Source organism: Microcebus murinus, chromosome 12 (assembly GCF_040939455.1).
Source record: "Microcebus murinus isolate Inina chromosome 12, M.murinus_Inina_mat1.0, whole genome shotgun sequence".
Classification (NCBI taxonomy): Eukaryota; Metazoa; Chordata; class Mammalia; order Primates; family Cheirogaleidae; genus Microcebus; species Microcebus murinus.
The window spans coordinates 37,945,727-37,968,226 of NC_134115.1; the positions used below are offsets into that span (position 1 = coordinate 37,945,727).

At 34.3% G+C, this 22,500-nt stretch overlaps 1 protein-coding gene across 40 annotated transcripts in view; it reads right to left on the reverse strand.

Annotated features, from left to right (window-relative positions):
- Positions 1–22,500, reverse strand: part of PTPRD (protein tyrosine phosphatase receptor type D) — a 2,082,753-nt gene that overhangs the window by 1,542,835 nt on the left and 517,418 nt on the right. The window lies entirely within an intron of this gene.

Here is a 22,500-nt window from a genome sequence, read left to right on the forward strand (position 1 = left end):
TAGTACTCTGGGAGAGTTGACAATTTTCAAATTAACATCACAGTAGTAAACATAAAATATCTGAGGCTATAACTATCATAAACAATGTACATGAAAACCTTAACATATCAGGATAAAGAATATGCAGGTCAATAGCTGATTATCCATCACATGAATACAGCTCAAAGAGAAGTCACCCATAATTAAACATTTCATTTAAAATCACATATTTCATGGCAGAAAATCAAATTGGTGACAAAGAACTGATGGAACCATCAATTGCTTAATGACAGGCTGGTCATTTGCTCCTGAGGTCCAAAAAATAATCTGGGCATGGCACGGTGGCTCACGCCTGTAATTCTAGCACTCTGGGAGGCCAAGGCGGGCAGATCTCTCAAGGTTAGGAGTTCGAAACCAGCCTGAGCAAGAACGAGGCCCTGTCTCTACTAAAAAATAGAAAGAAATTAATTGGCCAACTAAAAATATATAGAAAAAATTAGCCAGGCATGGTGGCGCATGCCTGTAGTCCCAGCTACTCAGGAGGCTGAGGCAGGAGGATTGCTTGAGCCCAGGAGTTTGAGGTTTCTGTGAGCTAGGCAGATGCCACGGCACTCTAACCCTGGCAACAGAGTGAAACTCTGCCTCAAAAACAAACAAACAAACAAAAAAGAATCAGCAACATTTCTGTCATTATTGATCATAAAGAAATAAGTTTTTAGGATTCATCATGATTCCCTATATCTGATCCCTTTTCCACACACACTTATGCTTTCAACATTTCTTTTTTCTTAGAATGTTCACTTGCTACCTATTCAAATGCTACTCATTCTTTCTAAACCAAGCTCTAATCTCACCTAGTCCATAAAGCCATATTTTCCGTTGCATTACTGATGTACTCATAGGCTTATTCTAATACTAACACACACTCCATCATATGTTTTCGCAGATGTGCCTTATTTCCTCAACCAAATTTTTAGCAATCTTGTTCTATATTTTGTGTGTATTTAACATCCAGTAGAATCTTGACTACTTAGCAGGGGCTAAAGATATTAATATATGTTAATTGGAAGGTCTTAGTGCCGCCTACTCATGTCTGAAATGGTCAATGTCAAAATCTCCATTCACTGTCCCATAAATGACTTTCAGTTTTGAAGGGAAGAAATTGCTACTCTGTATAATTTGAGCAACGTTTCTTGCTTAGGACTGATAAAACAAAATCCAAACTCCTGTGTTTTTTTTTTTTAGATGTCTTTAATGAATTTTGTTAAAAATCTTACATGGTACTACTATAACCTTCTGCTGAGTTTATCAGAACCTAAGTAAAATAGCATTTATTTAGAAGTTACTTTGTGCCAGGTGCCTTCTATACATTATGTTAAGCTTCAGAACAACTCAGTGAGGTAGAAGATACTTACTGCTGATTTCCATTCTTTTCAGATGAGATATTTGAGGCAAAGAGAATTTTAGTTACTTTGTCAAAGCCTCCTCATCGATAAATTGGTAGAGCTTGAACTGAAATAGAGGCAGTCTGACTCAGAGCCTTTCATTCTAGCTACAATAATATGCTACCTGTGTCTACAAGGCACATACACTAGGTAAGTGGAAATGAACGCCAGAGGAAGAAATGAGAATGATATTTTACAAATTATCAAATGTAGAAGATATTTTTTTTATTTTTATTTTATTTTTTTTTTCTAGTCAAAGTCCTTGAACTTGCATGGATATTTTTTTAAAAGTAGCAATTTCTAATGGATTCTACTTTTCATATCCCTCTCCCAATATACCCCAGGCAATCTTAGAATCAGTTTTCTTGAAAACGAGCCAAAAAGTTACAAATCCATTATCTCTATATAGGATTATATCTGGGAGTTTAAAAATAAAACTGAAATTCCTTTTTGAGTGTGTACATCAGCACTCAGAGTATTAAGCATCTTTTATAATACGTTGGAATTTAAATTATGGAATTTAAGTAAGACTTAAAATAGCTTTTAAATTGGATCTCTATATTCACTTCTCTCTTCTTGAATATCTTAAGCATTTATATATTATCATTAACAAATACAACATCTGGAAGATCTGAATGCAATTTTGAGCTTTTTGTGCTATAAACTTCACATTTCCCTAAAACAGCCCTTTAGTGCTTTATTTTCCAGGAATAAATTATTTACTAATAGTGGTACTCAAAACTTTCACATTGGAATACTGTTACCCTTTCTTTCTGCAAGATGATTTATAAGTTATTATAGATTTATTATGAAATCATTTTTTAAAGCTTTATAGAATGCATTTCACTTTGAGATAGATATCGCTGAAGCTCCCTCTCTGTTTAAGCTTTAGGAAACATTTTCAAGCAGGTTGGATCACTGACCAATGTTATACAAGTTGTTCTTAGAAGAGCTTGAATTTTTTCTCTGCTTTTAGCAGCTCATTTTCCTGTTGTTTCATTTTATTTCATTTTTTCTGTGTCATATTGTTTTCATTTTCTGGTACTTCATATTTTGCTTTTAGCTTTCACAAAAAGAAGTAAATAACTCTCTCTCTCTCTCTCTCTCTCTCTCACACACACACACACACACAAACAAGTGTCCTATGGGGGAAAAATGCTATATACATTTAAGCCCATAATATCTATCATTATAAACTAAGAAGCCAATTTAATTCTTTATACATACTAACATTTTCAAAAATTCCATAAGCATCAGAGTCACAAATTCCCAAGGCCACTGATTTTAATTCTTAGAACACTAAACTGACTATAAAATATATTATGAACAGCAGCAGTTAAGGAGATATGTAATATGGGGGAAAAGGGGAAATTCACAGAGTATACCTTCTCTTCTAATTACAGAATAAATTATATAAATGGGAGTTTCTGAGGGTTTTCAAGGCACACAATTGCAGGAAGGAGTGAAAAGATAACAATGGGTACTTCTCTTGAAAGTCTTTTGGCCTTTTTAATAAAAGAATTCTATAAACAAATATCGCATATATCTAATTACCTAATAAAAGATACGTATAATAAAGAGATAGATACGAACACAGTCTATGAATGCCTTCATAAAAAATCATAAAATATAATCATGTAAACAATTGCCATCAATTCACAGGTAAAGCTAAAAGTAATTGTGTCTTACTGAAATTCTATCTTTTTATAATAACCTCTGATTATTGAACTTCTATCCCTTTCTCTAAATCATTTCTCCAGTATAAGTCCCAACCTTTGACTCTTCTTGCAGTCTGTCACAGCCTCTTGATTGTTCCTACTTCCCTATCCAGGTTGACCTGGTTCTCCCTCTCCACACACCCTCTAACCAGAACCTTCATCATCCCAGCCTACCAGCAATCTCACCATCCTGCTAATTCACAACTCTTGACCAGTCTGACAGTCCACTTCCTTCATTCCAAGTCTTAGTGGCCCATCTCTGACAGATTTAGTTCCTTATTAATGAAAGTCCTTAGTAATGGCTTCCTGATTAATAATAACAGTTTATCCCAAAAAATTGGGGAAGAAAAGATAAGTGAGGAAATAACAGCAAGACAGCAGGCTTCTGACAATTAACTTTGGCCCTTGTTCAGGAAGCAGAAAGCCTACATTATCATTTATTTGTGCTTAAATGATAGAAGCATATATATGCCCATCTAAATGAGATATTAATAGAATATGCTTGACCAATGATCATTTCATATTCTTGCTGGCCCATGGGTCTAAAGTAAGCTTCGCTGTTAGATATTCAACATTGGCATCTGGTAGTACACTGCTACTCACACTGCATACCTCCCCAATAAATGCAGTATTAGATATTTTGCACAAAGACACTAATGTATTAATTCTTTTGGTAAAGGCCAGGGCAGGTTAGGGCTGAGAGTGTGCACACACTAGAGGAATCTCTGCTTTCTAATGCCTGTTCAGATCCCTTTCTCCTTGTCATCTGAGACACACAAAGGGTAGCTTGTTGACAGCTACCTGGCAATCAGAGAGCTATGCACTGTTTCAGTTTGTTTTGTGCTGCTATAAAAGAAATACCCGAGGCTGGGTAATTTATAAAGAAAAGAAGTTTATCTGGCTCACGTTGCTGCAGACTGTACAAGAAGTGTTGCATCAGTGTCTGCCTCTAGTGAGGGCTTCAGAGAGCTTCCAATCAAGGTGGAAGGCAAAGAGGGTGTAGGTGTGTCACATGGTGAAATAAAAAGCAAGTGGGGGAGGAGATGGTGCTAGGCTCTTTTAAACAACCAGCTCTCACATGAATTAATAAAGTGAGAACTCATTCATTTTCATGGGGAGGCACCAAGCCATTTACTGAGGGATTTGTCCCCATGACTCAAATACCTCCCACCAGGCCTCACCTCCAACACTGGGGATCAAATTTCAACATGAGATTTGCAGAGGCCAAACATCAAAACCCTATCACCCACCGTTCAAGGATGATTCACCAATGATTCACGGATCATTTTGACTGATAAGCCTAGATAAACATTCAAGGGCCCATTGACTTATTGAGCACCAATTTTATCAGCATTTAACATAACACTCAGATAGCCTACCATAAAATACGAATTGAACAATTAGATATCAAAGAGCAGCAGGACACACACATGAAATTTTGCCAGATTTCACAAATTGCACAAAAGTTTTTAGATGGGAAACTGATATAATCACTTTACATTTAAGGGATGATTTAGTTCAGACAGGTTTTCCATGGAAATTTACTATGAATATTTGAGAGAGCAACTCTTAATTTTGTTGGAAAAAGTGTCACCTAACATATTATACAAAAATATGTTTTGTTAAACAGCAACTTCAATATCTAGAAAATAATTCCACTGAAGGAAACTTGAAAGACAGCTCAAATATCTCATCTTAAGGAAAGGAAAACAAAGGAAATAAACAAAACCCGTCTAGGCTTTGCATCTTATATAATTATTATTTTTCTCTATTCTTTTCTCAGTCATGCTTTCTCAAAAAGCATTTTATCTTTACTGGCTCCATTTCCAAACCTCTCATTACACCTTGTACACTTCCTTGGAGATGCTTTTTATTGACATTGATGTGTCTGAAGTTGGTAGTGATCTTCATATTGACAATGCCAATACAGATTTAAATTTAAGTTATTTTATGTTTCATCCTAACATTTGGTTCTATTGGCTAGGGTTACCATCCTGCAATTTCTCTCCTGACTTCCATGACACTTCTTTTCTCTAGTTTTTAATTTATAACTTTGATTATTTTTTTCTTAATGAAATGACTATGTGTATTTCATGATATTGTTTTCTCAGAACTTCATCTTTAATACATTGCCTTTTTCATTCTATAATATCTCTCACTATGGCTTCATACAAAGACATGGTTTCAATAATAACCCATTATGGGTAAATACCAAATCTATATATCCTCCAAACCTATGCATCAAACTTACTCTTAAACATTTCTACATGGATCTCCCAAAGACACCTTTGTTTCAACTCGTGAAAATGTCCAATCACCTTTATTCTATTAATCTGCTTCTGTATTCTATCAGTGAATGATAACAATAGGCAGCATTTATTGAGCACTTTCTTTGTATCTGACACTTTTAATATCATATTTAGTTACTCTACAACTTAATAATGGAAATATTATTACCATTTTGAAGATGAAGAAACTGATGCTCAAAGAGGTAAAGCTACTTGCCCCAATTCACATGGCTAATAAATATTAAAGCTGGAATCTGAACAGACTGCCTACACACTTTACCGTCATACCTTGAAAATATTTGCCTATTTGCACATATCAGATAGATGCTTTGGAGTCAATTTAGATTTCTCTTTTATTCACTTCGCCTCAGAGAATTGTAATCACTCAGTTCTCTAGATAACGGGTACAAAATGTTGTGTTATTATTATATCCATTATTTCCCTCCATCCCTATGGCCCTGACTTTAGTTTAGATCTTCACTTCTCACCCGGATTAGTTTAACAATTATGGCTCTTTATGCCAGCCCCCACACTGGCAATAAGCTTTAATCTCTGGTCTTGATTCCAAATACTTTACTCTGCTATTGTTTAAGATTAGGCTTGGTTTAAAAAAAAAAAAGTATGATCATGAAAAAAGCAAACTTAAATAGTTTTCAATTGACTATATAAAAAAGGCATATACATAGATTTGTCAGTCACAAAACTCTTTGCATCTTTATAGCTCAATACCTTGTGGGACAGAAATTCAGATCATCAAAAATATGACTTAATTGTGAAAAGAACTTGAAATAATTTAATTATTATAAATTATAAAAGTGACCATCCGATCTGTACTTTGACAATATAAAACTATCATTTGCATCAGCAGAAAATAAATACAAAGCAAGACAATTTTTTTTTCCTTATGTCAATTCTAAAACATCCAAATTGTTTATGTCGCCATAGCCAATTATTTTCATGCTATGCCAAAATAAAGTCATAAGAACGAATGGCTTACATGAGTTTTCTCTACCAAAATTTAAGGTTTGCAAGTCCTATCAACTGTATATGTTTATATAGAAACAAAATGGGAGTTGCTGTATAAAATAGGGAGAGTTGCACAAGTAAGCCAGATTATAACTGTGAACTCAAGCACATGTTAATTTCTGCCTGAATGAAATTCTCCTTGCATGAATAACATTTTACTTATAAACTAAAACTCCGGGGTAAAAATGTCATATCTGTCTGTGTCCTAAGTGAAGTCACTAAGTCTGATCCTCAGTTTTCTTTTTACTGGGGAAACTATTAAAGGGGGTAGGAGATACGACTATATGAATTCTAAGCTTTTTTCCTCCTTTATCCTCCTACTTCAGGTAGATTTCTCAAATTGGATACAATTGCCTTGGTATCATCATGTGAGTCATAGAGAAGTCAAGATTTGAAGATAAAAATAATCAACAAAACAATGTTATATCTGTTTGGAAAACAAAGACTATGAGACATCTGTGATTTAAAATTGGAGCTTCACAATTTGAATTATTCTAATTTCTGAGGAAAAAATCCAGCAGCTTTAATACCATTCTCCTAAATAGCCTTTAGTTCAAGTGTAGAGCAATCAGAATTACAAAGACATACACAACTGTTTCCAGTAATGAATGGCTTTGCTTCAAAATGAGGATACAACCAGAATAGAAATAGTGAATAGCAATAGCAAAATTAGTGTTTAGTAAAACTCCATCTAGAAAAATAAGCTCAAGCTACAGGAAGAAGTGAGATTAGCAAGCTTTATTGGTTCAATGGATCAATAAAAATGAGTACCCTGATGACCAAAGAACCCTAATGTCTTCCAGCTTTTTGTAGTTGGATGTCACTGAATTAGAAACACTTACACAGTTTTTACACATGCCAGTTGTAGCTTTAAGTAAATAGCCATCCAGCATGTTCAACAATTGGTCAAAACATTTTAGATACATCTAATAGGGAGTCCTAGAAGCAGAGGCACTTCTGCTCAAACCATGTAATAAGAATTCCAATTACACAGGCAGCCAGATCACTACAACCTAATTGTCACTACCTTGAATGTGGGATGCAATCACTGCTTATCTGCCCTTGTTTTCCCCAAATAAACCATAGTGATCCTCTCCACTTAGTAGATATACATGGCTGTTGGGAGACCCGGCAGCAGGCTACTTAGCCACCAGAGGCTACAGATTGGCTTCTGCAGGCTAGTTTATGGGGCTCATATAGATAACTTCTTTCTGAATCAGTGGTCATAGGCTAAAATGGCTTAAACACTTTCTTCCCTTGCAAGGAAAGATTCTTTTAAAAATGAGAGAGAGAAAAAAGGTGAGAGAAAAAATCTAGCAAAAAGGTATTAAATGCAAATTAAATTGACCACCGATAAACCCCACTTTTAAAGGTATTTAATCCAATTGAATTGTATTCTTCCATCTCAGTTTCACACAAAGTGCAATATGCACTATTTGAAAATTAGATAATCTGCTTAAAAGCTATTACTGTATAGCTACACTTTCTTGCTAACCAAATTTACTGTAATGTGGGTGAGTTTGTTTTTCTTTGACAATTTCTATTTGTTGTTTTGAAGAGTGATGCATTTAAAAAATGTTTTTCATTTCTTTAAAGTAAATACATTTCAATGTTTTTGAAAAACAAGAATGTAAAAATACATAATTTTTCATGAAAAGCACATGCTTTCTCTAAAAGAAAAATATATTTAAAAAACTCACAAAAGCATCTTATGCAACTAGTGAAAGAAAACAGCTTTTAAATATAACTATTGTAAATGATATTTTCTTTCTTCATGCCCATACAAAACTTTGTGGTTTGAGAAATATATATTATATTTTGAGACAGTTTGAAATTATGTGAAAGACTGAAACTATATCCTTAAAGAGTGTTCGGTTTTAATTTTGAATGTGCTAGAAATAAATAGAAATGTGAAATTCAGTGAAATTGATTTCTAGGAAAATCAGGCTTAAAAGAACCAGACATTTAGATCTTATCTACAGAAAATAAGTTTTCTCAGTAGGTCAATAACCCACTTTTTAGGAACCTAAAATAAGACAGAACTACTGAAATAAGCATGTTATATTTTGGAGCAACTATTTCAAGTCTTTGATTCACTACTATATAAAATTGAGGAGTGGGGAAGGAGCAAAATCTTCCAACTGCCTTGTTATATTGGAGGTGCAACAAGATTCACTAAAAATTTAACATGAGCAAAAATAACAAAATAAAAAAGTCTCAGCAATCTGGGTATCACTGATATGAAAATGCCACTAACTGGTTTAATTTTATAGAAATTGTACATATTTCTTTGTGTGATCATATTCATGAAATGATTAAGCACTTTTAATAAAATTCTATCAACTAGAACAAAGAAAAGTTGTTTTTTAAAGCTCATGTAACTTAAAATATAAAGTTTAGATCTATGCTGTAACCCATTAGCAATTGCCTTCCCTAAGAATCCTAAATATAACATATGATCTCATCCACTCGTGGCAAAATAACATCCTTCTTAGAAGCACATTTTTGGTGACAGCATTTCTGGAATGTCTTCCTAGCTCAAGTAAAGCAGCATCTGCAATACTACACAATCATCCTCAGAAGTATTGCTATTTAGGAGCAGAACGACAATGAATAATGGTAAGAAATAGGGCACTGCCCCTGAGGGAATACAGCAGCAGAGGTAGCAAAATACTAAAATTTTCGACTGCTTTTTCCCAGAGATTTAAACACCAGCAAATAAGGCCCTGTAGGCATATAAAAGATAAGAGTGAATTTAACCCCCCTTTCACCTGTTCAGCTGCCACAGGGGTTATTTCTCTACATGCAATTTAAAGTTTGCTCCATTTCTGCCATACTGTTATGTAGTTCAGAGGAATAAGCATAAAGAGGCATGGGGAGATAGAAGACTCAGAGATCAATCCTGAAAGTAGATTAATCTATTAAGTGTAATATATGAAGGCACCATAGATTGCCAACTTAGTCACAGGTAGCTCTGTAGAGCTGCAGAAGAGGAAGCTATCTGCCCAGATATCTCCTGAGAACCCAGAATGGTACTATGCCTGCTCTGGAGTAAAATTCTACCCTCAGCACTTTTGTGCTTCTGCCTTCTGCCTGGATCCTTATTAAGAGGCTGATACCCTCAGGAAAGCTAGCAGGCAGGACTGCTAACACACTAGCATTGATGAAGGAATTGATAGCAACAGCACTTGGTGGAAGGTAAAACACAACTGAGAAGCAGTGGAAAACCACCCAGTGAGGGAGAGGTGAAGAACAGGAAAACCGAGGGTTACCTGGAAAATGCACAGCTTGACACCGTCACTGAAGCACACTGTCTCTCACCCAACCTAACCTCACTTAGGTAAATCTAAATGGCAGGTTACCACCCAGAACTTTTAAAAGCTTGAAAATATTTTTATTGCAAACAGAAAACATAAAATTCCCAGGGGATCATTTCTTTACCTAATATGAATGTATTAGTGAAAAAGTCTTTGAATCCCTATAATCTGTGAACAGTTGAAGAGTTCAGTCTAAGAGATTAGGAAAGAAGGCACACTGAATTTTAACTGAGAATACTTGAATTCTAATCTCAGTTCTAACACAAATCAAATGGGGACATTTATTGGACATTTCTGGATTTCACTTAGATTCACATCTACACAGAGGCCAGGAGAGGTGGATAATCTCTAAGACATAATAAAGTTCTAAAAAGCAGGAGGCTATACAAAATAAAATGTTTTCTGATTGTGGGTTAAAAACATAAATTTGATACCTTCTTTATGATAGGGTTAGGGATCAGATTATTTCTGCATAACCTGCAACTTGTAACTATTGTAACGTTGTTTACACAAAGTGACTAAAACCACTTGGGTTTGAAAAGTACATCCATGGCTTCACTTAAGATCAGGATTATGTTAGAGAAAGAACGCCATTTTGATATTTCTACCATAGAACCCTCTCTTTCCACGTGCTAACGTATCCTCGGAAAATACTGTAGAAAACATAGGTTGGCAATCACCAACTGGGAGAGTAGTAAAATCCTAAACCACAGAGATTTTGACTTTCTCTCAGTTAACTTCTGTGGGATTCAAGGATTAATCTGGAGTTCCTATGAGCCTTCTAAAAAGGTCCGTACAATGCTGTGTGAAGTGCATGTGTGTATTTTTCTAGGGTGTTTTATAGCTTAGATTTACAATTCAGAGTAGTTTCTGATGCAAAATAAGACGGTATGGTGGTTCACACCTGAAGATCAAAAGACACAAAGAAACAAGGTAAATTGTGATGTTTCAGAGGAGACATTCTAGGTAAGGATGAAGCCACAGTTGATGTAGAAAAGTATCATTTCATGTAGGATCTACTCGCCCATGTCTGCAAAATTCCAAAGGCTGTTTTGTCTTTAATAGGATAACTATCCAAATGAATAAATGTTCATAATGAATTATACCATGTTTCCCTGTAAATAAGACCTATGCATAAAATAAGCCCTAGCAGGATTTCTAAGCATTTGTCCAATATAAGCCCTACCCCGAAAATTAGACCTAGTGATGGGCGTGGCTACACACCATACCTGCACAGCTCATGCATTTCGTCACAGAGAGGTTAAGAAGATGAGCAGCCCTTCTCATCTGCCCCATCGTGACAGCTACTATCCCAGAGGTGACCGGAAAGATGCGGGCAGCCCCACCAACAAGGTGGGCTCCCTCTGTCAGGTCCCAGCCATCCTATGTGTGCTGCAAGCTGTGGCTTTGAAGGGAAAATAACACATCCCCTGAAAATAAGCCTGAGGGTGTCTTCTTGAGGAAATATAAATATAAGACCCTGTCTTATTTTTGGGGAAACACAGTAGTTCTAAAGCAAATATTTTGATCATTACCTGTGATAACTGTGACTTAAATTAACTCTTCTATTTTGATTATTGGTTATTTCTTATGCTGTATAAGACAGGGACAGGAGTTCAGAATTTGTGACAAATAAACTTTAAACATCCATTGAGAGAGAGTCTTCAACATGAGAGAGAGATCAGTCTCAGGAAAGTTGTGAAAGGTACCAAAGAAACTTCTTTCTTGTTCGAAACCTGGGACATCTGCTGTTGAAGACATCTATAATGTATCAGAACTGTGACACTACAGAATGGATATTCTCCCTATAATTGTGTTTGTGAGTATATTTTAACAGGAATAAGAGAATAGTGTCTAAGAGTTTTGCCTTAAAATAATACTTTGCTATTGAATAATAAAGAGGACATAATAGAGTATCATCAAACTTTATAAGATATAAGTTATGCTACTGAATTTTTCTTCATATTAAAAAAAGTATAGCAATGAAGTCTTTTTCTAATTTATTATGTTGGCCCTATATCCCAGGGGAATATGTTTTTAGAAGTAAAAATGAAATCAGATGTGGTTGGTACTTATGATCTTTCCCCATAAAAAAAAAATTAAGCAGGGCTGTTAAAATCATAGTTGCATGAACAAATAAACAAATAAAATAGCCACAAATACAGACTGAGAATATAAATCTTGGAATAATCAAATATTTTGCTCCTATTTTGCTAGTCTCAGTTTTCTCAAACATTAATTCTTTTAGTCATCACTAGAACACTATTAGCTCATTAACACTATACCCAATATACAGATTAAGAAATTAAAGCTTAGAAAGATGGGCAACTTTTCTCAAGATGGCAGAGATAGTAAGTGGTAGACTTGGGACTAGAATCCAAATTAAAATTATTGTTATAAGTCACAGACCAACACAAGCCTTTCAGAAGTTATAGGATAGATTTTCCCTTTATGAGAATTTAAACACTTTTAAATTATCCTGGGCTTCTTATTCACTACACTGATTATTTGGGGACATTTAATAGTTTGTCTTCTTTTTACTATTAGTCAGTGAATCACTTAATTAACAATCAATTAATAATTACATTTCAAAATCTACTGCATATTGCAGAATATGAAGACTATTCTCGCTACAGCTCCAGATGGTATGTATAGTTAATGCAGGAAAGTCTCATTATGCATTAATATTTTGGGAATGGATATTTATTCATTTATTCAAGCTTTAGAGGCCAAATGAGGTCTGACAATCATCTTTGAACTGATTTGTTCATCATTTTCTTCTATTCACATTATTAGGAGACAGTTCAGAAATTATCTGCTATAACTCTTCCTTGGCCTAAGTAGCATACCTTTGTTTACAGACAAATTTGTTCAGAAGTTGCTTAGATAAAAAAGTATTATTTGGGCAACTATTTTAACAATTAGCAAAACACTTAAAATGGGAGAAATAATGTTTAAATATTAGAAAAGCACCATATAAAGTGAATTCATGTAAGTTGAGAGTATTGTGATAAGCATGTTGGCATCTATAACAAGTGGCTATAGTGTTATGTATATCTGCATCTATTCTGAAAGAAAAATACCCTTGATTATAAATGATTAGTAATAGTGAAATTTTAAAACAAAAAATATAGATCATAAAAATGTCCATTTTAACAAGATATTCTTTATACTCACGATCTGCCATAGCATTTATGCATATATTTTTTACCTATCATTTTGAGAATAATTTCTGGGAAATTTGGAGTAAATGCAAAATAGAACTAATAAAATAGTTGGCTAATGTAATCTTAAGTTCCATAAAACTGTACTGTATCATAATTACTATTTAAATATACAGCTTATTTAATACAATTGAACTGTATATACAGATGACCACCTCAGAGGACATGTCCCAGAACAAAGCACACATTTGCTACAAAGGCATGGCCACTAGTCTGTGCTGTTGTATAAGAAATATTTATTTTCATCAAATGATTTCTAAAAAGAGCTAGTTTCACTCAGCCTGTAAGAATCACAAGCTGTATCATATTCCATGTTAATTTTTAATTTTTTCTATAATCTATGATAAATTAATATTGGGGAAAATGTTAAATTAAAAAATATAATTTATCAATGGTTCCCTTTGTTTCTAAATTCAAGAAATATGTCATTTTTAGTATTAATATATTGATAAATTATAAAATGTGAAGCATATTAGGCTACAAAATAATACCTCCTTTAATTTGATATATCATACAAAAATATCCCAGCAGCTGGATTTTGCTAATGATCAACTAATTTGTCTGTACATATTACTAACGAACATTGTTAAATGGCTTTTCTAGATGGCTTCATTAGTGATTATGTATAAATATGCTGAAGTACATACATTAGTGATCATTTTTCCATTATATTCTGTTTTATGTAATTATCCTCTCAGTTTTCCATAAAAGTATTAAGGTTTTGGTAAGTAAGATAAAATTATATCTTTAGATATTTAACCTTTTATCTTGGACAAATTTCTTATATTTCACTGACAAATTTGAGAAACTATTAAATTATAGCCACAGCACTAAAACTTGTTCCAGATTTGGAAAAATATGAGCATTTTAAACTAAAAACTATATTGTAAAATATTTTCACCTTTATAAAATTGTTTCAAAATTCTCATTGATTTTTCTAAGTACATGACAGTCTGAAGATCAGAATGAAAAATGTGAAACTATATCAGAAGTTGTTTCTGGATGTTTCAATGTTTCTCAGAAAATAAGGTGTATCTAAATATAGATATTATTTACTTGCTACTGTGCAACCATTTGTTTCAGAGAAAAATATATTCAATCAAACATGCACCATTTATCTGAAATTATATGATGGATGATTGCATTCAGAGAGCAATTAATATTCCCCACTCAACTAATGAAGATGAACAAGTGTATGCTGTTATTCTGGATAATATTTCTACAGTAAAGACAGTTACTTTATCTAAATGGCTTCCTTATTTTCAAATGGAAATACCATAAAAACTCTGCTAGTCTCAAAACACCACTACACCTGTCATATGACAGTCTGTTTTGCACACTCAATGAACAACTATAGACATCCAAACTGAATATTTTATTGGTAATAAGCAAATCAACTATACATGAGAATTGGTAATTCAATTTTAAATGCCATGAACATTTTGTTATTATAAGTGTTTTATTACTTAGACAATTTTTTCTATCTTGTTCAACAAAGAATGATCATTAGGAGGCGGCTCATCTATGTTTGAATATTGCCACCTATATAAGTTAATTTTTGTGTGCGTGAGCATAAATTTAAAATGTTTGAAGACTAAAATATGAAGGAGTGACAATTGTGTGAGAATCTCTGCTCCAAATCTGTTATAAGTGTTTGGACCTGGGCTTGTGTTCTAATCTTTCTGTATCTTAGCTTCCTCATCTATAAAATGAGGATAATGATAGTAATACCTTAAAGAGGTTTTATGATTTATTTTATTTATTTATTTTTGAGACAGGATCTCACCACTCTGTTGCCTGGGCTAGAGTGCAGTGGTGTCATCTTCACGCACTGCAACCTCCAACTCTTAGGCCCAAGTGATTCTTTGTCTCAGCATCCCCAATAGCTGGGATGACAGGCACACATCACCATGCCCGGCTAATTTTTCTATTTTTTATAGAGGAAGGGTCTTGCTCTTGCTCAGACTAGTCTCAAACTGATGGCCTTAAGTAATCCTCCTGCCTTAGCCTCCCAAACTGTAGGATTACAGGCATGAGCCACCATGCCCAGCATTTTATGAAAATTTTACACACACACACATACACACACACACACACACACATATACACACAGACATATATATACACACACATATACACACAGACATATATATACACATTCATAAATATATATATATGTATATGAAATTTTACCTGTACAGAACTTAGCATACCTGCCATTAACTAAACATACAGTGATTGTTGGATATATAGTACTATTATTTACATTATTTGATTAGTCTGAGGAAATAAAATTCTTCAGAGCAAATGAGATTCTGTAAAATGTAGCCAAGGAAAATATCCTCCCTATGTTTGTCATTTAGCATCTCTGGGCTTTTGCTTCAATTCAATGCTGCCCACATACCTATTTTATTTTTTCACTACTGTGGCTCCTACATTTACACCCCTGCCAAAATCTTGGTTAGACTCTGTAAGTATAAAACATTGAAGTTGCATTTTCATGTGGCCCATCACTGTAAGTACAATAACATCAGAAAACTGAGTTTTATCCCTACACTGTTAATTTATTTATTTGGGCCTGAGTCCTTGAAAACTCATCTGGATGATCATAGTCAATTCATTTAACTTTACTCAGACATAGTTATTTTATCTGCTGGAGATGACTGCTAATTTCCCCAAATTGTTGCAAGCATGGTTAAATGGGCTAATATGGGTAAAAGGCCTAGCACAGAAATATTAGATTTGTCTCACTACCCATCTTATCCTACTTATTTTCATATCTTTCCAGCAGGATTGCCAAGGAATCCTGATTTCTGATAGTTCCATTATAACAAAGTAAACATCCTGGTTTCCTAACAACCATTAGCAGCAGCCTCCAACGTGTGTGCTAGCTCCGCTCTTAAATCCAGTCATTTATTTCCTGCTGCAAGCAGTAAACGTACACGAGGTCTTCTATGTGAGACAAATGTTTACCACATTTTCATGGCCTTGTTTTCTAACAGCTAGTATGGACAAGTTTCTTGACCTTCTGCTTTGTTTTACTGCTTGCCTTAACCTCAGCCCTCATTTCCTTTGCACTCCTTGTTCTGACTTGTTGCCCTTTTCTTTCTAAATTCTTACAATCTCTATTTCAGTCCTGGTCCATAAGTACTTAGGATTCTCTAGTCTTCACTACCTCAAGTCTGTGTACTGATCCCTTACCTCATTTATGTGCATGACTTCATGGTGACCTTTGACTTTTGCATAAGTCCTGGATACTGGCTTCTTAAATAATCTTTCACATTTGCTTCTGACTTGACCCCCCACCATCTAGATTTATGACAGTTTTCTTCTTTTCTTTATATGCATTTACTTATTTTGGTTTCCAGTTTAATTGCATATGTTGAATCCTAACTCTTCCATTAATTGGTTCTGATCTTTTATACTCCTAATTTTATTAATACACATTACTTATAACCACCCTGGAAACTGGTGGGGAAAAATCCACAGGAAAGTAGGGTCTAGGACCATTAGCATTCACACAGGCAAGTAAAGGAGTTTCCCATAACCTTCAATTCTTGTTTTTAACCCTCTTAGTTCAATATTTCCTTGTCATTCAGGGAACGAATGTTGACTATGAATTTTCACCCTTCCCACAAATAAATCCTATTTTCAGGTGTTTCTTTCACTAAAATGCTAACAACTTATATGAACTTAAATGGTGAGCCTCTCAAATACATCTGATTTTTACAAAAGCCAGTTTCAGTAAGCAGAAAAAACACAATGTGGTGATAGGATGATTATTTAGGATTAGGATGCCTTAAACTATTAATATAAACCATTTGAGTGATTAGGGAGTAGGTCTGACACTAGGTTAGTTCACGAGCAAAGGAGACCTACAGTCCTTGAACTGGATAAAGATGAAGGTTGAGGGAAAAAAGGTAAAATGCTTGAAATGTAAGCGGCATAAAAGAAATGAGAAAAGCAAAGCATTAGAGGAAAAAAGCAGTGATGTCAGTCGGGAGCCGGAACAGATCCTGGTGTCACTTCTATGTGGGGTTTGCGGAAAAAGGAGGTGCGGAGTGTTAGAGCTGGAAGGGATCTTTGCAATCATCTAGTGCAGCCTCCTCATTTTTCCAGGACATTTAACATACATCATTTTCTTCCTGCCTCTTGTGGGTCCATACTTAGAAACTGGCCCTGCATGTTCAATGCTTTCAGAAATAGTAGCTGCTTTAGAACATACTGAACTGGATTAAAAGGAGAAGCAGCTTCCCTGGCAAAAAAAAAAAAAAAAAAAAGAAAGAAAGAAAGAAACCCTTATATATGTGTGTAGAACACACTTTGCCATCTGCTCCTTTTTCCACTTTAAGTCAGGTTCCCTTTTTATATCAAGTGATGTAATGCTGCAGAAGCTTTTGGGTCATTGTTAATAGAGTTATAAGGGACTCTTTTGAAGAGAGAGTCAAGTTACTATATACTATATGAGGGATACTCATAGTTTTCCAGCAGTAACCTTCTGCAGTTATGTATGAATCTTCAAATGCCCTTAATAGAGAAGATCAATGCATACCAAGTAGGGTTGGTTTTATTTTGAAGATTTTTAAAAATAAAATGTTTATAGCAGAGCTACTTGTAAATATTCCAGCAACAACTTCATGCTTGATGGGTAGAAAGGCTGGCAGGACAAGTATTTGTATTTACCTAAAATTGCAAAATGTTTACACTGGATAAAGACTTTGGCATGAAATAGTTAGCTAAGTTTCATCTTATGGTAGCATGACCTATCTCAGAAACTAATAAATTATTTTGGCATTGATCACAATATATGATTATAGCACTTATCAAAAACTTATTTTTTAATGTGCTTATTTATTAATACTTTTTCATCAGGATATAGGAGATTCTATGAAGACTGAGATCTCATCTGTCAAGTCCATTCCTTGGTACACCAGTACCAACAATAATAGGTTCAAAATAAATATCTGTTGAATTAAAAGACCAGTGGGCATTCAAGAAGACTAGCAGAAAGTCTGAGCTAGCCCCTCAAGAATGGGGATGAATGATAAGAAGAGAAGCAAACAAAGCAGGTTATGTTTTGGGGGTGGGAGGTGGGGATATTCTTGGCCATTCTTGCAGGCTGCTGCAATGACTGTAAAGAAATTATAACTCCATGTAATTTAAAAACTGACTTGGCTTGGTACAACAAACCTGGAAAAAACCTTTCAGAAATGTTCTAAATAAGTAAAATTATGTTTTCAGTAAATGGTTATCTAATAAACCAACAATAAGAAAACTCTCCATGGAACTCTCTCAAAAATATACCCTTACCTTAGGTTATTTTATTGTGCCTTTCATTATGAACTCTAAGCTTCCAGTCCAATATTTTTTGAATTGCAGCTCCCTATACATACTAGACTCTGAAAAATACTCTATCTACTGGGAAATTATATAAAGTCAAATGTTGATTCACTTTTTTGTTTCAACTTTATGAAAAGGGTAATCATATGTAATGCTTATTTTTCATAAATATTAAAACTTCCTAAATAATGTAAAATGTATATTATCCCATGCTATGCCAAATGTACCTTAAGCATAATAAAATTTGTTATATTCTCACAGCAGATTTGACACCCACATAAAAAAGAAAAAAAATGCAGAAGCCACTGAATTCTGTATACCTAATATATTATTTTCTACAAGCACAGAATGAAGTCATTTTTATTTTTAAGCAAAGACTTCATTTTGTATGTTAGAGAAGAAAAAGAGAAGAATATTCATAATTTTGAAGAAAAGAGTTCTGTTTCAGGAAAACATGGCTCAGTTATAATTGGGTAATTATTGCTCAGTACTCTTTTATTTTTTAAGTATTAGAAATAGTAACCAGTATTCATTCTTCTCCCACTGTGAGCCTTCTCCCAGCTAGTACATTTTAATTCATCTTTTCCTGTTTTTAGTCATCTGTAATTTTTTTCTTCCATAAGGTCAGTGTTATTATCATCTTTCTTTTCTTATGTCAAAGGATACTGTTTTGCCTCTTCCATGCCAGGCATCCTCTATTTCTTTTCTTTAGTCAAAAAAAAAAAAAAAGAATAATCTTCTCTTTTTCAATTGACATACTTAATTTTTCTTTTCTTTCAAATATGGTTAAGTTTTAATTCTCTTTTTATTTCGATAAGGAATAAAATATTTTAATTTTCAAATTTATATGTTACTTAAAGATATACCATAATGCCTACATATTTTAATTAATTATTTAGGTTCCTCTATATGATTATTTACATTGCAATTCAATCTTCAGATAGTATTGTCATATGCCCTAGGGACAACTTCACCTAGCTTTACAAATCAATATTGCCTACTAATAGAATAAAGCAGAGTACAAGAAGGAAACTTTCTCTAAAGATGAGCTCATTCAAACAGTGAGGTTAAAAAAGGCGCCTGCTTAGTGGCAAACTCCCAAAAAAAGAAGCACAGGAGGGAGATGTGCTAAGAGTTGGAACTGTGTCATTCCCCACCTTCAAATCATCTGTTCAACTGTAACTTGAAAATACTGAAAAACCTGTGTTTAAGGTAAAATCAGGCCAAGCTATGCAAAAGAGGAGAAACTGACATTTATGGATCACCTATTAGACTTCAGGTATTGTGAAAGTGAGCATTTTCCACACATTTTCTGATTTAATTCTCAAAATACATGAGATGGTTATTAACATCTCCATTTTTTTGTTGTTGTTTCGTTTTACAGGTGTAATACCAAGGCTAAGGTCACATAGTTAAAAAAAAAAAAAAAAACAGGCTCACATTCCGATATTTCTCACTCAAAATCTGCTTTTTTTCCCACTGAAAATCACAAACTTTCTTCTTTCCACCCAAATTCTTCCTTTCTTACAAATTTATTCATCCATCCAACTACTGCCCAGCCACTCACCTTTCTTTCTCCATCCTTCCCTCTCTACTTCCCTTCTCACCTGCATTCCTCTAGCAAAGATGTATTGAGCATTTGCTAAATATCAATTACTGTATTAGATATCAGGAACAAACTATGGAGTATACTTTAGTCTTTATATTATATGTGAAAAGTACTTTACATATGTTTACTTCAAAATAACTATCTACATTTTGTGCCAATGTAAGATGTACATAATGCACATAATGAATGAACATATATAGCATTTTAACAAATTTCTTTTTTTATTTTTATTTTTATTTTTTTTATTTCGGTATATTATGGGGGTACAGATTTTAAGGTTTCAATAAATGCCCATTTCCCCCCCTCCCCCCACAAGTCTGAGTCTCCATCATGACCATCCCCCAGATGGTGCACATCTCACTCATTATGTATGTATATACCCACCCCTCTCCCCCCTCCCACCTGCCCAATACCCTATTACTGTAGTACCTATGTGTCCACTTAGGTGCTACTCAGTTAATACCAGTTTGCTGGAGAATATATCTGGTGCTTGTTTTTCCATTCTTGGGATACTTCACTTAGTAGTATGGGTTCCAGCTCTAACCAGGAAAATATAAGATGTGCTATGTCACCATTGTTTCTTAGAGCTGAATAGTACTCCATGGTATACATATACCACATTTTATTAATCCATTCTTGGATTGATGGACACTTGGGCTGTTTCCACAGCCTTGCAATTATGAATTGTGCTGCTATAAACATTCGAGTGCAGGTGTCTTTTTTGTACAGTGTCATTGGATCTTTTGTGTAGATGCCCAGCAATGGGATTGCTGGATCAAATGGTAGATTCACTTGTATCACTTTAAGATATCTCCATATTGCTTTCCACAGAGGTTGAACTAGTTTGCAGTCCCACCAGCAGTGTAGGAGTGTTCCTCTCTCTCCGCATCCACGCCAGCATTTATTGTTTGGAGATTTTTTGATAAAGGCCATTCTCACTGGGGTTAAGTGATATCTCATTGTGGTTTTGATTTGCATTTCCCTGATGATTAGAGATGTTGAGCATTTTTTCATATGTTTGTTGGCCATTCTTCTGGCTTCTTTAGAAAAGTTTCTGTTCAAGTCCTTTGCCCACTTTTTAATGGGGTTATTTGATTTTTTCTTCCTAATTTTCGTGAGTTCTAAGTATATTCTAGTTATCAGTCCCTTATCGGATGCATAGGATGCAAAAATTTTCTCCCATTCTGTAGGTTGTCTGCTTACTTTCATGACTATTTCTTTGGCTGTGCAGAAGCTTTGTAGTTTGATCATGTCCCATTTATTTATTTTTGTTGCTGCTGTGATTGCCTTTGGGGACTTCTTCATAAACTCTTTGCCCAGGCCGATGTCTAGGAGAGTGTTTCCAACTTTTTCCTCTAGAGTTCTAATAGTTTCATACCTTAGGTTTAAGTGTGTTATCCAGCGTGAGTTGGTTTTTACGAGAGGTGAAAGGTGTGGGTCCTGTTTTAGCCTTCTACAGGTGGCTATCCAGTTTTCCCAGCACCATTTATTGAAAAGGGATTCTTTTCCCCAGCGTATATTTTTGTCTGCTTTGTCAAAGATTAGATGGCTATATGAGGATGGTTTTATATCAGGATTCTCACATCTGTTCCACTGGTCAACATTCCTATTTTTGTGCCAAAACAGGTAAGACAAATATTGTTTAGCTCTTTAGATGATGATGTAGGCAAAACATAAGACAAATATTGTTTAGCTCTTTAGATGATGATGTAGGCAAAAGATAAAGTGATAAACTACGTGAACCCTGAGAGTGATCAACTTATGACATATGTATGCTTAAAATTAATGATCTATCGTTAATAAACAGCTGACATGACTTTTGAGGTCAATAGTCGTGAAAGCTGTTTGTCATTTAATATTTTAACTGCACAAATTAGGGAACAGAAGACAGTTCAATAGCTTATTCCTGCAATCTCCTTCCCTTTAGCTTTTAGTAGTCTAACTCCACTTCTCAGGGATATTAGTGGATTTTAGAAGTGAGGGGACAGGACTGAGGCATTCTGATCAGGAATTTTAAGTATTTCATGATGGACATTAAAGAGATGTAATTAAAGGAGGATATGGCCATTGATGTTCTCAGTGGACAGATCCTGGAAACATATGTTTGTATACCTGTATAGCTAATTAATTTTATGCAGACACAGCGACTTCATAAATGAACAGCAATGGAGCATTAGCACCTCTTTATAGCTCATTGAGGTTTTTATGCAATGTCTTGTACCTTTTACTCATCATAGCATTCTTCATACATTTTATCATTCTAATTTATAAACTTACTAGAAGGCTCAGAACACATGACAAAATGCTGTGTTTTTAGTTCTGCTTTTATAGCAGACATAGGACATAGGACTTCATATACAAATTTTATTTGACTATTTTCTTTGTTTATTAAACTTTCCAAAAGTCAAACTGTTTCCTGAGCCGACTCCATTTAAAACTAGTTAGAATAATAACAGAAAATAGCCAATGATGATAAGAAAATATTGTGACAGATATGTAGTAATGACACAAATGGTGTGCTTAATAAACTATAGATATTATTTGTAATAACTAA